The 15,676-nt window shown below is 39.6% G+C and overlaps 1 protein-coding gene across 5 annotated transcripts in view; it reads left to right on the forward strand.

The window, feature by feature from the left end:
• The window catches only part of R3HDM2 (R3H domain containing 2), a 183,195-nt gene that overhangs the window by 36,276 nt on the left and 131,243 nt on the right, over window positions 1-15,676 (forward strand). The gene's annotated exons all lie outside the window — the stretch shown is intronic.

The raw sequence follows: 15,676 nt of genomic DNA on the forward strand, positions 1-15,676 counted from the left end.
GTCTTTTTCTTTTTTAAAGCTTGATTGAGCTATAATTGACATATAGTAAACTGTATATATTAAAAATGTACAATTTAAAAATTTTGACATAAGTGTTCACCCATGAAACTAAAACCAGAGTCAAGATAATGAACATATTCATCAGCCCCACAGGTTTCCTTATTCCCATTTATAGTCGGTCCCTCAACCTCTGTGGACTCTAGGCAACTACTGATCAACTGTCTGTTACTATAGAATAATTTCCATTGTCTAGAATTTTATATAAATGGAATTGTCAAGTGTATGCTCTCACATTTATTTATTTCTGGTTTGACTTTTTTTTCCACAAAGCATAATTATTTTGAGATTTATATATGCTATTGCATGTGTCAGTAGTTCATTTTTATTGCTGAGTAGCAATCTGTTGTATAGCTGTAACAGTTTGTTTATCCATTTACTTGTTGATGTACATTTGGGTTGTTTTCAGCAACTACAAATAAAGCTATGCTATGAATATTTGTGTACAAATTTTTGTATGGACATATATTTTTTCCTCCAAGTTAATTTTTTTGAGGTAAAATTCATATAACAATTGACAATTTCAAAGTCTACAATTCAGTGGTACTTAATAAATTTACAATGCTGTGCAACCACTATCTCTCTAGTTTTAAAACTCTTTGATTATTTCATAAACCATTCCATATCCATTAAGTAACCACTCCCTATTTCTACCTCCCCTTGTAACCTCAAATATGCTTTCTGTCTCTATGGATTTGCTTAGTATGGATATAAAATATAAAAGAAATAAGACAATATGTGACCTTTTGTGTCTGACTTTTTTCATTTAGCATAATGTTTTAGAGGTTCATCCAAATTGTATTGTGTATCAATACTTTTCTCCTTTCTATGGTGAATAATAGTCCATTGTGTGCTGTGTTACATCTTATTTATCCATTCATCAGTTGATGGACATCAGGATTGTTTCCACTTTTTGGGCACTATGAATGATGCTAGGTATATGCCCTTGACCGGAATCGAACTCAACACCCTTCAGTCCACAGGCCAACGCTCTATCCACTGAGCCAAACCAGATAGGGCTCAGCATTTATTTTCATTGTGAAATAAATATACCTTTCATTGTGAAATAAGTCTAATTTACAGGAAGTTGCAAGAAAAATGTACAGCATTGATCCATGTGCCTCCACCCAGCTTCTCCCAGTAGAACAGCCTGTACAACTATAGTACCATATCAAAACCAGGAAATTGTTATTGGTACAATCTACTAGTTTTTAAGATTCGACCAGTTTTACATGTACTTCTGTATGTGTTTGTAGTTCTATGGAATTTCATCATGTGTGAATTTGTGTATCCACAACCATCAACAAGATATAGTACTGCCAGAACCGGTTTGGCTCAGTGGATAGAGCGTCGGCCTGTGGACTCAAGGGTCCCATGTTCGATTCTGGTCAAGGGCATGTACCTTGGTTGCGAGCACATCCCCAGTGAGGGGCGTGCAGGAGGCAGCTGATCGATGTTTCTCTCTCATCGATGTTTCTGGCTCTCTATCCCTCTCCCTTCCTCTCTAAAAAATCAATAAAATATATTTTAAAAAAAAGATATAGTACAGTTCTGGTTGCTCTTTAATAATTACACCTTCCTCCACCCTTTTATAAACCTGTAACCCTGGCAACCATTAATTTGTTCTTCATTTCTGTAATATTGTCATTTCAAAATATTACTTAAATGGAATCATATAGTATGCAACCTTTTTTTTTTTTTTTTAATCCTCACTTGAGGATATTTTTTCCATTGATTTTTAGAGACCAGGGCTGGGAGCCTGAGCCAAGGTACCTGCCCTTGACTGGAATCGAACCCAACACCCTTCAGTCTGCAGGCTGATGTTCTATCCACTGAGCCAAATCGACTAGGGCTAGTATGTAACCCTTTGAAACTGACATTTTTTTCTCACTCAGCATAATTTCTTTGCGATTCATCCAAGTTATTGCATGTATTAGTAGTTTGTACCATTTTATTGCTGAGTAATATTCCGTGGTATGGCTGCCCCAAGTTTGATTAAGCATTCACCTGTTGAAGGACTTCTATGTTGATTCCAGTCTTTGGCTATTATGAATAAAGCTACTATGAACATTCCTATTCAGGTTTTTTGTAAACATACATTTTTATTTGTCTGGGATAAATGACCACTTGCTGGGTATTATGGTAATTGCATGTTTCATTTCGTAAGAAACCGCCAAACTGTCTTCTAGAGTGGCTATACCATTATACCTTCCCACCAGCTATACACATATATATGAGTGATCCAGTTTTTCTGCATCCTTGCCAATATTTGGTATTGTCAGTATGTTTTATTTTAGCCATTATGATAGATGTGTAGTGAGAAGTTATTGTGGTTTTAATTGCATTTCACTAATGGCTAATGATTTTGAACATGTCAATTCATGTCTTTTGCTAATTTCCTGATTAGATTGTTTCTTTACTGTTGAGTTTTGAGAGTTCTGTGGGGGTTTTTTTTTGTGTGTGTGTTTTTAGTTATTTGTTCCAGGAAGGTAAATATGATCCCTGATACTCCATATTAGTCAGAAATAGTCTCCCTCTCCCAAAGTTTTCAGTAATATTAAGAACATCCGTTATGCCATAACCGGTTTGGCTCAGTGAATAGAGCAGCCTCGGGCAAACTACGGCCGAGGGCCGGATCCGGCCCGTTTGAAATGAATAAAACAAACAAACAAAAAAGACCGTACCCTTTTATGTAATGATGTTTAGTTTGAATTTATATTAGTTCACACAAACACTCCATCCATGCTTTTGTTCCGGCCCTCCGGTCCAGTTTAAGAACCCATTGTGGCCCTCGAGTCAAAAAGTTTGCCCACCCCTGGAATAGAGCATCGGCATGCGGACTGAAGGGTCCCAGGTTCGATTCCGGTCAAGGGCATGTACCTTGGTTGTGGGCACATCCCCAGTAGGGAGTGTGCAGGATGCAGCTGATCGATGTTTCTATCTCATCGATGTTTCTAACTCTCTATCCCTCTCCCCTCTGTAAAAAAAATCAATAAAATATATTTTTTTAAAAAAGAACATCCGTTGTTATTAACTTCTGTCTAATAATTCCTTCCCATCTCAAGTCCTTAAAAGAAGGGGGTGGGCATGGAGGCTAAATATAACAGACAAAAAGATACTTCTGATGTTGTTCAGTGTCTGTGAAGCCCAGCAGTTTGCAAATCAATCAGATACAGGCTTAGAACTAGAAATAGATCAGTTACCGTAGCACAAAATGATGGTGTGAAAAGATTTTAGTGACAGCTTGTGTGTGTTAATATACCTTTTCTTGTTCATAGTTCTCTTTGGATATAATGGTAGGTTCTAGGTGTTTTCAATATGCCTTTTCTCTACTTTTTATAGTCCTTTTCTTGAAAGAATGATAATATTTATAAAATCATATTTAAATTTGTACAGTTGACCAGTTAAAGCAGTCTGTCCAGCCTCAGTACACTAGCTAGGTAATTCTCCTTTCACCTTTATTATTTGTTTTGGAGCTTATGTCAGAGTTTATGATGATTTACTGGTATTATATAGATTAGGATTTCTTCAAGATTTATCTCTGCATTTCAAATTTGCACTTATCTGTGTAAAAACTCAGAGAGATACAACATTGTTATAGGACCATGTAGCTATCAAACACTTGAAGAAAACATTTCTTTGTAGTTATTTGGTAGAATTAGGACACATTTCAGTAATTAGGTGACTTTGAACTCTGAGATCTGCTAAAGCCATCTTTGGAATACAGAGCTGCCTCTGCTTGTGTCAGTCTTATCAGGAAAGTTTTATTTCTATTCCCAGTTTGTTGTTTTTGCTCATGATCCAAAGGCATAGCTTGGTATATTAGTGTGCTGCTTTTCCCAGTGGCTGTTGAGATGCCTTGCACAGAGTGGTTACTCGGTATTTGTAGGATGAATGAATGCCTCTCCATTGAGTTACTGCTTCAGTCAACTCCCTTTGTATATTTCATCCAAGATCCCTCCCTCCCTCCCTCCCTCCCTCGTCCTTACCTGAGGATATGTTTTTATTGATTTTGCACAGAGAGGGAGAGAGACATCAATGTGAGATAGAAACATTGATCAGTTGCCTCCTGTATGCACACAATTGGGGATCAAATCTGCAACCTTTTGGTGTATGGGACGATGCTCCAAACAACTAAGCCAAAACGGGTGGGCCCTTTTTTTTATTTCTTAAATATTGGTGTGTCCTGTGGCCTTTGCTCACCTCTCTAGCCTTTTCTGTTGCTAACATGTCACTGTTCTTGCCCTACACCAGTGGTTCTCAACCTTCCTAATGCCTCGACCCTTTAATACAGTTCCTCATGTTGTGGTGAACCCCAACCATAAAATTATTTTCGCTGCTACTTCATAACTGTAATTTTGCTACTGTTATGAATCGTAATGTAAATATGTGATATGCAGGATGTATTTTCATTGTTACAAATTGAACATAATTAAAGCATAGTGATTAATCACAAAAACAATATGTAATTATATATGTGTTTTCCGATGGTCTTAGGTGACCCTTGTGAAAGGGTTGTTCGACCCCCAAAGGGGTCACGACCCACAGGTTGAGAACCGCTGCCCTACACTCTTCCTTTAAAATCCAAGGTTTCAATTTCTACCACAGTTTGGTGGACTAGATATCCAGTCTCACTGGTATAACTCCCTATTGGACACTGACTTTGCCAGCCCGTGGACATATCACATTTGCCACATTTTTTTTCATTTATTTTTATTTTTTTAAAAAACATTTTTATTCAGTTCAGAGAAGAAGGGAGAGGGAGAGAGAGATAGAAACATCAATGATGAGAATCACTGATCAGCTGCCTCCTGCACTCCCCCCACTGGGGATCAAGCCCACAAAGTGGGTTAATGCTGAACCACTGAGCCATGCTGGCCCGGCTTGCCATGTTTTTAAACATAACTCAATCATCTTTCTTTCCCAACTGATTTCTTCTTCAGTATTCCTATCTCAATAGTGGAAATATTCACCCTAGTTGCCAAACTTTTTGGTATCAGAATCTAAATACTTTATATTTTAAAAATTATTGAGGCCTTCAAAAGAGTTTTTATTTTGTTTATATGCATTATACCTATCAATATTAATATATTAGAAATTAAAACTGGGACATTTAAAAATATTCATTCATTTGAAAATGATAATAAATCCATTACATGGTAACATAAAAGCAAATTTTTAATGAAAATTTTTTTCCAAAACACCAACAACAAACTTAGTGAGATATGTATCATTTTTATTTTTACAAATCTGTACTAATGTTAGGGTTAATAAATCACAGATAAAATCTCATATCTGCCTTTTTATTCAATTAATTATGATATTACATGTCAGATACCTTCTGGAAAATGCTATTGTATACCTGTGAGAGCATGAGAGTGAACAGGAACAACAAGATCTTAGCATTATTATAAAAATGAATTTGGCCTTGCAGATCCCATGAAAAAGTCTTAGAGATTCCCAGGAGTCCCAGGCCATACTTTGAGAGCTTCTTTTCTATCAAGTCACCTAGGTTTCCTCTTATTCTTCTCCTCTCCCAATCATTACATACATCTTTTTTTTCTTCTTTTTTTTCTGGGATTTATTTATCTTCTATAATTGAAACTTTGTAGCTTTGAGCACGCTGAGGGCTGGGCAGGGCAGGCGGGGAAAAAAAGGAGAGGCTGGGAGCTTCAGTCGCAGGCCAGCCTGAAAACGGCCCTCAGCCCCTCACCCAGACTGGCCAGGTACCCCAGTGGGGACCCCCACCCTGGAAGGGGTGGGACCAGCTGCAAACAGCCATCAGCCCCTCACCCAGGCTGGCCAGGCACCCAAGCGGGACCCCCACCCTGATCCGGAACACCCTTCAGGGCAAACCAGCCGGCCCCCACCCGTGCACCAGGCCTCTATGCTATATAGTAAATGGGTAATATGCAAACTGACCCTAACAGCAGAAAGACTGGGAATGACTGGTCACTATGACACACACTGACCACCAGGGGGCAGATGCACAATGCAGGAGCTGCCCTCTGGTGGTCAGTGTGCTCTCACAGTGGGGAGCTCTGCTCAGTCACAAGCCAGGCTGATGGCTGCCAGTACAGCGGTGGTGGTGGGAGCCTCTCCTGCCTCCTCAGCAGCGCTAAGGATGTCTGACTGCAGCTTAGGTCTGCTCCCTGCTTTCAAGTGGACATCCCCTGAGGGCTCCTGGGCTGCCAGAGGGATGTCTGACTGCCAGCTAGGCCCAATCCTCCAGGGAGTGGGCCTAAGCCAGCAGGTGGGCATCCCCCTAGGGGTACCAGTTTGTGAGAGGGCACATGTCGGGCTGAGGGGACCCCCCCCAGTGCACAAATTTTTGTGCACCGTGCCTCTAGTATTTTCATAATGGGCCTAGAGGCCAGAATTCTTGAACTCTTCAAACTTCTGAGACAGTGTGGGATAGTGCATAAGACCCACTAAATCTAGTCTCCCTCTATACTGCTCATGTGTCCCTTGTTCACCATTCAGACCATGGAATATGTGTAATAGTGGGTATTGTCTATGGCAGTGATGGCAAACCTTTTGAGCTCGGCGTGTCAGCATTTTGAAAAACCCTAACTTAACTCTGGTGCCATGTCACATATAGAAATTTTTTGATATTTGCAACCATAGTAAAACAAAGATTTATATTTTTGATATTTATTTTATATATTTAAATGCCATTTAACAGAGAAAAATCAACCAAAAAAATGACTTCGCGTGTCACCTCTGACACATGTGTCATAGGTTCGCTATCACTGGTCTATGGGAAGACAGAGTTTAAGAAGAGATCCACTGAAAATGGTCTTGAGACTGTATGGTCAGGGAATTCTGGGATCCAGCGTATAGTTGGAGGTGGTAGAGTCAGGGGCTTTAGGTAGGTTTTTCCTCTTGGTCCCATGAACATCTTGCCTTGAGGGGATAGGTAAGTTAGAAGGGGGTCAGAGTGGATCTGTCTAAAGTGTGAGACCCAGAAAATGGTTCTTTACCACAGCCAAGGGTGGTACTAGTGCCAGGACTCTAACCCAGGTCCATCTCACCAGACTGTCTGTTGTCAACAGTAAGAGACCTTGAATTTACAGAGAAGGGGAGTGTTGGCTTACTGTCTGGTGAGTAGAACAGGGATGGAAACAGTGGGTTCAGCCTTGTTATGTCATGCCTGGAGAAGTGCTTATATGGACCAGGTTTTAAATGAGCCAGTCTTTTTCTCCTTTAAAAATACTACTTAGCGTTTGCTCTTAGAATCTAGAGAATTTAAGAATTAAAGAAAGAAACTTCTCCTTATTTTAAGTGTATTCTGATCTTTGTGTAGTTTAAGTGGCATAGTATGAGGAGACATAGTCAATTTTTCTTTTTTAAATTTTATTTCAGAGAAGAAGGGAGAGTGAGAGAGAGAGATAGAAATATCAATGATGAGAGAGAATCATTGATCGGCTGCCCCCTACACATCCCCCACTGGGGATCAAGCCTGCAACCTGGGCATGTGCCCTGACGGGCATCAAACTGCAACCTCCTGATTCATAGGTTGACACTCAACCATTGAGCTACACAGGCTGGGTGTCAATTTTTCTTCTAACGGTAGGTGAGGCAGATGCATTTGGGTCTATTATGTGCTTGTCTGTAGTTTATACTGAACAAGAATTTCTTAAATATGTGTTTGTTTTGCCTAGTTAGAGTAAAGCAATATATAAAAGGACCAGATTATGGTTTCTTTTTTATTTGTATCATACATTATAGGTAGATTAGGCATCATTATAAGGTCCTAAAATTTTCAATTGTCTGGAATTGATCTCAGACTTATGAAGAGAGAGTGGTGTATATTTTGATGGCTATGGGGAAATGCAGTATTTTTTTTTTTTTTAATCCTCACCAGAGGAGTGAGGATATTTTTTTCCATTGATTTTTTGAGAAAGTGGAAGGGGTGGGGGAGGGAGAGAGAGGAAGAGAAACATTGATGTGAGAGAGACACATCCATTAGTTTCCCCCCAGCCCACTCCCTGATCGGGACCAGGGATTGAACCTGCAACCAAGGTAGGTGCCCTTAACTGGGAATCAAACCCTTGACCCTTCCGTCCAAGGGCCAACACTCTAACCACTGAGCAACCCAGCCAGGGCTGGAAATGCAGTTTTGATGTAGAATGGTATTTCTTCATCATACACATTGTTGAGGTTGTAGAATACATTTGGGTTCTGGTCATTCTTATAATCCTCAGGACACCAAACTCAAGATTGACTGTTAACCATGCTACTCACCAGACCCCATACTTGAAGCATTCTTGAGTCAGTTGAAACCTGCACGTCCACATGCACACATGATCTTGGACTGTCCTCATCTAATTATAAATTCATCAGTTCTGTTAGACTTGGAGTTTAATTTAAACCTGATAACAAAATCATAGCTTCTGTCCTGTTTTCAGGCTACCCTTTTTGTTAACAGGAGAGAATCTTGTGTTTATATGTGTTGCATGATCAGATTTGGTAGAGGTGGAAAATTTAATAGAAAAATCTTACCAGAAACACCAATCAGAAAGGATATATGCACCTATATGTTCATAGCAGCACAATTCACCATAGCTAAGATCTGGAAACAGCCTAAATGCCCATCAGTAGATGAATGGATTAGAAAACTGTGGTACATCTACACGATGGAATACTATGCTGCTGTAAGAAAGAAGGTACTCTTACCATTTGCAACGGCATGGATGGAGCTGGAGAGCATTATGCTAAGAGAAATAAGCCAGTCAATGAAGGAGAAATACCACATGATCTCACTCATTCATGGATAGTAGAGACCATTATAAACTTTTGAACAATAATAGATACAGAGGCAGAGCTGCCTCACACAGATTGTCAAACTGCAGCGGGAAGGCCGGGGAGGGTTGGGGGGCAGGAGGGAGGGGGTTAAGAGATCAACTGAAGGGCTTGTATGCATGCATATGAGCATAACCAATGGACATAAGACACTGGGGGGTAGGGGAAGCCGGGATACTGTCAAGGGCGGGGGGGGGGGAAAAAAAAGGACACATATGTAATGCCCTTTGTAATGCTTTAAGCAATAAAAAAATAAAATAAAATAAAAAAGAAAAAAAAAAAAAGAAAAAAAAAAAAAGAAAAATCTTGTAGTGAGTGTACGTACCCTCAATACTAGAGGATAATTAGTAAGTAAAAACTCAAATTGATGTTGGACCTAGAACTTGGTGGTATGTAAAATAGAATTTTACCCCCCTTCTAATTTTTCTTAAAAACATGTCTTCCGTATTGGATTTCCTTTCTATAACTACTGTTGCCAAATAGCACTAATGTTTATTAGCTCTCTTGTTACCATATTTGCCACGCCCCTGAAAAATACTTGTTTTTTGAAAAAGTGCGTTAGAATTCTGGCATCTGTTTTGAATGACAGTTACAGCTGCATCCTGTATTCCCAGCAAAGGACTTGGGAATTTGTTGACACAAATTCATTTTCTCTGACTCCTGATTTTCCCACCTAGGCTCTGTAGCCTATGGTCTATTTTTAAATCCGACTGCTGTGCTCTGTATTGTGGTAGTTCTTTTCTTGAATTATTTATCATTGTTTGGAGCCGAATGGAGCAGTATGTTTTTCCACCACTGCTCATTAGAACCCATGTGTCTGTCTTCAGCTTGGTTGACAGATTTGGTTCATGTTAAATCCCACTGGCCCATCCTAGGAAGGCTGCAAGGCAGTGTGGGAACAGGCCACAACCTCTGATATACTGTAAGAGCATTCAGGCTTTTAGATTATGATTTTGTTTTGGCAGCAGTGACAAAATAGAAGTTATGCTATGTTCTTCCCTTAAACTGCTCAGAAGTAGAGATTATACTAGGTTGATTTTTTTGATGACAGTTATTTAATGTTTTTTACAGTTGTTTTAATTATAGGAGAGATGAAGGAGAAATTCCTATGAAAAGCATAGTATTGAATTTAGATTTATTTAGTTATAAATATGACTATTTGGGAGCACGTTTAAATTCTCTGGTCTTGGGGTATGGGTTGTGGAGGATTTGTTTGGAAGTATTCTCATTACCTGTTTTCTCACCTTTTAACAGACTGTAGGCTTAGAGGATGGCAAAACCTAAGTGAGACAATTATTTTGAATGATTTTTCTTTTCTGTTTTCTGATACATAAGAACTGGTGTTTCTCTTTTTTCTTCATCTATGTTTTCTCCTGCATCCTGTCTTTCATGAAAATATTTTTCTCTTTCTCGATGTTGCTGCTTTTTTTCTCTGTGATGTATGAGTACACAATTACTTTCATATTCTTTATTTTTAAAAATACTTTCCTTCGCATATCACTGTAAGTGGAAAGGGAATACCTGTCAATCATTCGGGCACTGGAGAAGGAGAAAAATTGTTTGTACCCCTGCCCTGTTGGCCAGCTCTGAATTTGCCCGTACCTTTTTTTTTTTTTTTTTTTTTAATGGTATAGATTTGGTTTCCATTCTTGGAGTAATGATGAAATACTTTATGTTTTGTACCAGAACAAGGCTTTTGGCATTCTATTGCTGCTTTTGGTCCATGCCATTGGCTGAGAAACTGGTATCTCATTGCTCAGTGATTCCAATTATTATTATTATTATTATTATTTAATTCCCCTGTGATATAGTGGCTCTCAGTTGCATAAATCCTACATTTTTAAAAAATATATTTTTATTGATTTCAGAGAGGAATGGAGAGGGAGAGAGATAGTAACATCAACGATGAGAGAGAATCATTGATTGGCTGCCTTCTGCACACCCCCCACTGGGGATCGAGCCCACAACCCAGACATGTGCCCTGGACCAGAATTGAACCTGGGACCCTTCAGTCCACAGGCCAATGCTCTATCCACTGAGCCAAACAAGCCAGGGCAAATGCTACATTTTTTAGCAGGACCTTAGGATAGCCCCATGCACTGACTGTTCTCCTGACATTTCATTAAACTCAATTCTTTGGACTACATCAGCCAGGTTAAACTAAGCTTAATTTACTATGTTTCCCTTGTGCTTTTGCTTTCCTCCAAGTTCTCTTGACTCTCTCTTTGTCAATACATTTCCATAACTCCTGGAAAAATCCATTGCAAAAGTATGTTCTTTAGGAAACTTAGGGAGAAATCAGAGGTGAATGGACTTGTTTTTCTCATTGTTTTGGATTTCTGTTGGTTTTAATTTCACCTATTTTTTTAAAATTCCAGATTTTAATTGAAAGGGGAAGAGCAAGTATCTTGTTTTCTGTGAAATCTTATGAACTATTCCTACTTTTCTCGGCACATGGTAGGCAGCACCTGCCTTACAACAGGGCAGACTCATTGGATTATAGGGTATCGATGTAGGGAAAGAGGGATAGTAAATATTGGAGATTCTCAATTTTGTATCTTTTAGAATAGTAAGAATATGATGACTTTACACTTTTATTTTGAATTATCGTTTGTAGACTAAAATAATACAGATTGCAAATTGAAAGTCCAAAAAGACATGCTTGGTTTCTAAAATAGCCAAGTTTTGCATAACAAAGTTAGAGCATTTTTATTACTGGCACGCCAGGAAAATGGCTCACTTGAGCAAAAGTCTGATGGTGTAGTTTTTCATCCTTAATAAATAAACATTAGTCTGTTGTGAAAGTCTTTTAGGTGACATTCAGAACCAGAATTGTATATTATCTGCAGGGCTGTTAACCTCATTTCCAAACCACCACTAACCCCTGGCACTTTTCATGGAGTTGGGTTTACCTTAGAGATCTTAATTCAGAACTAGGGTCCCTGACCTTTTAAGAATTAGAATTATGTTTCATTTCCTTGACCCTTTTTAGATCATTTGATGGTGTTAAAGTGCTGGGGTGTAGGGGTAAGGGTTGGGGATAGGGGCTTTCTGAGTGAACGCTAGGAAGGAGGAAAGCTACCTGAGGATTCTTATTTGCCTAATCCTTCTGTATGAAATCAATCTCTTGTTGTCTACTTAGCCCCACTCTAGCCATGCCAGGTGAATCTTCAGTCCCAATGCTGCTGACTGTTTGCAAAGTTAGGGAACAGTTCCCCAAGTTCACCCTTACTTCTGGCACCAATTACAGAGTTCAAGGGTCCCCAAGACCACCCTTCGATTCAATGATTTGCTAGAAGGATATATAGAACTCACTGAAAGCTGTTACACTCAAAATATGGTTTATTTCAGCAAAAGGATGCTAATTAAAATCAGCCAATAGAAGAGACACACGAGGCAGAATTCAGAAGGGTTCCAAATGCTGAGCTTCCAGTTATCCTCTCAGTGGAGCCATGGACAGTGTTAACTCTTCCTGGCGGTGATATTTGACAACACACATGGAATATTGCCAACTGAATAAACTCACTCGAACCTTGGTGTTCAGAGTTTTTGTTGGGAATCTATCACATAGATATGATTGACTTCCTGTGTAAGCTGACCTCAGTCTCCAGTCCCTCCTGAGGTCAAGCTGATTCTGTGACCCAAAGTCTCCACCTTAAATCACATTATTAGACTATCTGGCTTAGCTGAAAACCCCCAGTAAACAAAAGACTCTTAATATGTAGGACATTTCAGTGGTTAAGGATTATTATCAGGGAGCTGAGGCAAAGACCAGACCTCTCTTTGGGCAAGGTTAAATTGTTCTTTACTATGCACTCTGCTAATTTAATTCTCAGGCCTAACCAAAAGAAATGCAAAGGGAGTGAGTTTAAATATTTTTGAACCATGCAAATTTATTTTTTGGTCATAAAGTTAAATGTATATGAATTAAATTTAGTAAAAAAGTAGATCCACTGTACATAGAGAACCGTAAAGACTCCCTCAAAAAATTATTAGACTTAATAAATGAATTCAGCAATGTAGCAGGATACAAAATTAATGCCAAGAAATCTATGGCATTTCTTTACACCAATAGTGAACTTACAGAAAGTGAGACTAAAAAAGCAATTCCATTTACCATCGCATCAAAAAAATTAAGATACCTAGGCATAAACTTAACAAAGGAGGTAAAAGACTTATATGCGAAAAACTACAGGACACTGAAAAAAGAGATAGAGGAAGACATAAATAGATGGAAGAACATACCGTGTTCATGCATTGGTAGAATCAACATCATCAAAATGTCCATACTACCCAAAGCAATCTATAGATTCAATGCAATGCCCATTAAATTACCAACGGCATATTTCACAGATCTAGAATGAACGTTCCAAAAATTCATCTGGAATAAAAAAAGACCTCGAATAGCTGCAGCAATCCTGAGAAAGAAGAACAAAGTAGGTGGGATCTCAATACCACAGATATCAAGCTGTATTACAAAGTGACTGTTCTTAAAACAGCTTGGTACTGGCACAAGAACAGACATATAGATCAATGGAATAGAATAGAAAACCCAGAAATCGACCCAAACCACTACGCCCAATTAATATTCAACAAAGGAGGCAAGAGCATACAATGGAGTCAAGACAGTCTCTTCAATAAATGGTGTTGGGAAAATTGGACAGATACATGCAAAAAGATGAAACTAGATCACCAACTCACACCATACACAAAAATAAACTCAAAATGGATAAAAGACTTAAACGTAAGACGGGAAACCATAAAAATACTAGAGGAATCCACAGGCAGCGAAATCGCAAATATATACCAAAGGAATTTCTTCTCTGATACTGCTCCTAGGGCAATGGAAACTAAAGAGAAAATAAACAAATGAGACTACATCAAAATAAAAAGCTTTTGCACAGCAAAGGAAACTATCAACAAAACAACAAGAAGGCCCACTGCATGGGAGAACATATTTGCCAATGATATTACCGATAAGGGTTTAATCTCCAACATTTATAGGGAACTCATGCAACTTAAAAATAAGAAGATAAACAATCCAATAAAAAAATGGGCAATGGACCTAGATAGACACTTTTCGAAAGAGGACATACAGAAGGCCGAAAGACATATGAAAACATGCTCAAAGTCACTAATTATACGAGAGATGCAAATCAAAACGACAATGCGGTATCATCTCACACTCGCCAGAATGGCTGTAATCAACAAATCAACAAACAGCAAGTGTTGGAGAGGATGTGGAGAAAAAGGAACCCTTCTGCACTGCTGGTGGGAATGCAGACTGGTGCAGCCACTGTGGAGAACAGTATGGAGTTTCCTCTAAAATCTAAAAATGGAACTCCCATTTGACCCAGTGATCCCACTTCTAGGAATATATCCCAAGAAGCCAGAAACACCAATCAGAAAGGATATATGCACCCCTATATTCATAGCAGCTCAATTCACCATAGCTAAGATTTGGAAACAGCCTAAGTGCCCATCAGCAGATGAGTGGATTAGAAAACCATGGTACATCTACACAATGGAATACTATGCTGCGGTAAAAAAGAAGTAACTCTTGCCATTTGCAACAGCATGGATGGAACTGGAGAGCATTATGCTAAGTGAAATAAGCCAGTCAGAGAAAAATAAATACCACATGATCTCACTCATTTGTGGAATATAGAGAACAACAAAGATTGATGAACAGGGACAGATCCAAAGACAGAGAAACAGCGATCAGACTGTCAATCCCCAGAGGGAAAGTAGGGGAGGGTGGGGGTAAGGGGAAGAGATCAACTAAAGGACTTAAGCCATGCACATAAGCCAAACCAATGGACACGGACAACAGGGGGATGAGAGCATGAGTGGGTGGGGGGGAAGTTGGGGGTTAATGGGGGGATGAGGACACATTTGTAATACCTTAACCAATAAAGAAATTAAAGATAAAAATAAAAATAAAAAAGTAGATCCAAGTTGATAGAGTTACCAGGCCCCTAAGAGAAGCCAACTCATATCATCTATGATGTAACATACCTTAAACATAGCTTCAAAGAATTCCCAAAAATAGATTGCCAATAATTATGAGCTAATAATAATAATGTCACAAGTAAACAAGTCACTGTGAACAAGCCTCAGCAGAAACAACTGATCCAGACTCGCAGAAACTTCAGATATTGAAATTATTTGATGTAGAATATAAAATAAGTATATTTAATGAAATAGAAGAGTGAATAAAAACTATGAATAAGAAACGAGAATAAATCAAGACTGGTTGGGTTGTAAAATAAGGAAAATATTTTCTAAATAAAAATCTATATATATATAAAACCCTAATATGCAAATAGACCAAACAGCAGAACTGAACAACTGGGGGCGGGGCGGGGGGGGATACACGGAACATGGTGGGCGTCAGCAGCAGGCAGCAGAGCATAGAACATGGCGAGCGTCGGCTGCGGTTGCGGTGGGATGGTGGAGCAGGTGAGCGGGGGCACCAGACCAAGGTGGGTCGCCGGTTGCTGTCATTGGGGTGAGCCTCTGGTAGTTACTGAAAATTCTTTGCTCCTGTGCGCTGTGGTCCTGCCCGGCGCTCGCACCTGCTGCCGGCGCCGGCCCCACTTGCACCCACTGCCAGTGCCTGGCGCCACCCCCAATCTCTTGGTGCCATCAGCAGCAGCTGCCAGTCCCGATTGCCCCTCAGGGCTTCTCCACCTCCCCCTGCTCCTGAGGGGTGATCGCGGCGGCAGCTGCCTCTCGCACCCACCTGGCGACGGCCCCACTCGCACCTGCTGCCAGTGCTGGCTCCACTTGCACCCGCAGCTAGTGCCAGTCC

Source organism: Myotis yumanensis, unplaced genomic scaffold (assembly GCF_028538775.1).
Source record: "Myotis yumanensis isolate MYYU_CA2020_CCGP unplaced genomic scaffold, mMyoYum1.0.hap1 SCAF_3, whole genome shotgun sequence".
Taxonomy (NCBI): Eukaryota; Metazoa; Chordata; class Mammalia; order Chiroptera; family Vespertilionidae; genus Myotis; species Myotis yumanensis.